Below are 2,044 nucleotides of genomic sequence, written 5' to 3'. Positions count from 1 at the left end.
GAGCGACCGATGTCGGATCTCCATATGCAATTTGTCTCTGTACACATGACAAGACGCTGAATGGATAGACGGATTGTCGCCAACTGTAGTACAACTTTCGTTGAGAGGCTTTCTACTAGTAGTCGTCTTAATCGTATAAGTCAACGGTCAATAGTTTATCGAATTATCTTGTAATGGTCCCGTTGTACAGAAAGATGTTGGCTGACGGAGCTGCGGATCAGAGGCGTCGCTCAATAGAGGCCTGGGTGGGCATGGCCCTCAATATTAGTAGGCGTGGCCGTCTAGACAATTGACAATAGACAATAATCCTAGCGCTGCCCCCCAATGTTGGACGTCCAGCGACGCCTCTGTGCGGATGTACGTTGTAACATAGCTGTAGTTGTGTTGTCTAGTCTTATAAGACTGAACCTGTATGAACGCATCCAATGAGATTCTTCTCGTAAAACTCTTCATGTAAGACGTCTGTCTATTCGTGCAGAATGACGCCACTTCCACAATGAAGACGCATCTTCCATACATCTAGATGTACGAACGCACGAACACGTGGCACGGTGAGTCGGCTTAATAGAACCTCTGACTGCAGCGGTCGCATCTTGCACTCTACTTTAGACCAGATGGCCTAGAGAGTAGCCTCGCCCCAGACGCAGTGTGGATTGCAGCTCCGGATGCGCTTCCATCACCACTACGTCTGGTATGGTACCGCCTTTCTGGGCGGGAGTAAGTATATAATCAAATTCTTCAGCGCGTGTCATACTAACGTTATTAGCTAGGAACTGAGCTTTAGATTGGACTTGGACGTTGTTCTAGCCTCTGTACTTGTTGATATTGCAATTTTAGGCAGCTGTCAAGCGCTAATAAGAGATTGCAGCTACGTTAGAGAGCGTAGCGGTGAAATGGCAGATCAGAAATGGCAATTGCAGTGCATCATACGCCTTTGAACGCGTATACAGGTTCTCAGTTGAAGCTGCAATGCGTCCTAGGTATCTACTGCAATGCATTGGACTGCTGCGTACGTACTGCACGCAAATCAACAAAGATCCCACGCGACAGTCGTTTCTTGTAGTCTACTACACCGACAAAGTACACTTGTAACTGACACCAATCATGTCCCTAACGACATGACTAACGCTGACAGCAAGGGGCAGTACCATACCAGACGTAGTGGTGATGGAAGCGCATCCGGGGCTGTAATCCACACTGCGTCTGGGCGAGGCTACGTAGACAGTGGTTGGTGATTATACGTCACATCTGCATACTCGGTCAATTAAATAGACAAACTCCCGCGTATATCATTTCAAGCCGCCAACGTCTAGTTTCGGAGACGGTCGAGGCGAAATCCGACGTGATCCTTTGTCTCGGACTTGGGCTCTCGAACGGCCCACCGCGTTTCGCGACGATCTGAAACCGGCGTCGTGTTGATGGACGCGTTACAGACATGTGGACAGGTGGAGAGACAGACGAAAGTGGGCGTTCCCGAGCGTTTGCGTATTATATATAATACATGATGTATACCTAGACTCAACTACCAATCGACACTCTTTATCAAAATCAGAAATTTATTAGAAATATTTGATCTATTGTCTTTCTATCGTACTAGATGCTGCATACGAGAACCGAGCTCAACAGAAGCGTTGAACGAGACGTTGTCTTCAACAATTGACTTGCTGCTAGTGCTTAATTCATTAAAGCGCTTGCGTAGCACTAGCTGAATCAGTCGTTTCTGCAAACTGTTGCTTTTTGCTGAGTAGAGTGCACGAGTGTTGATCTGTCTGCTTTAGAGTTTGCCATGGTTGCAAAAAGTTTCTGTGCTTCAACTGTTATTACAAGTCAAGCACGTGTACATGTACAAACTGTCATTGTCGAGCGCAGCTTCGATGCTGTAGCCATATTTAAGTCAGGCATAGCCGCTGCTGGGCTGTAAGACAGATTGATATTAGCGATTTGTATTTTCACTGTGCGAACGCCCGAATAGCAAACTTGAAAAGATGGCGTTATCTGTTTTGCTGTGACCATTTGTCTTTTTCATGCATTTGCCTAACATGTC

General features: G+C 46.6%; 1 long non-coding RNA gene across 1 annotated transcript; it reads left to right on the top strand.

The window, feature by feature from the left end:
• The first annotated feature begins 342 nt into the window (after nt 1–342).
• On the top strand, nt 343–671 carry LOC134181285 (uncharacterized). The gene is made up of 3 exons (XR_009970119.1): nt 343–410; nt 479–551; nt 610–671. It is a non-coding gene; the product is annotated as an uncharacterized LOC134181285 (long non-coding RNA).
• Nucleotides 672–2,044: the final 1,373 nt, after the last annotated feature.

Source organism: Corticium candelabrum, chromosome 6 (genome assembly GCF_963422355.1).
Source record: "Corticium candelabrum chromosome 6, ooCorCand1.1, whole genome shotgun sequence".
NCBI lineage: Eukaryota > Metazoa > Porifera > Homoscleromorpha > Homosclerophorida > Plakinidae > Corticium > Corticium candelabrum.
The sequence above is the reverse complement of the archived record's forward strand: the minus strand, read 5'-3'. Positions and strand labels throughout refer to the sequence as shown.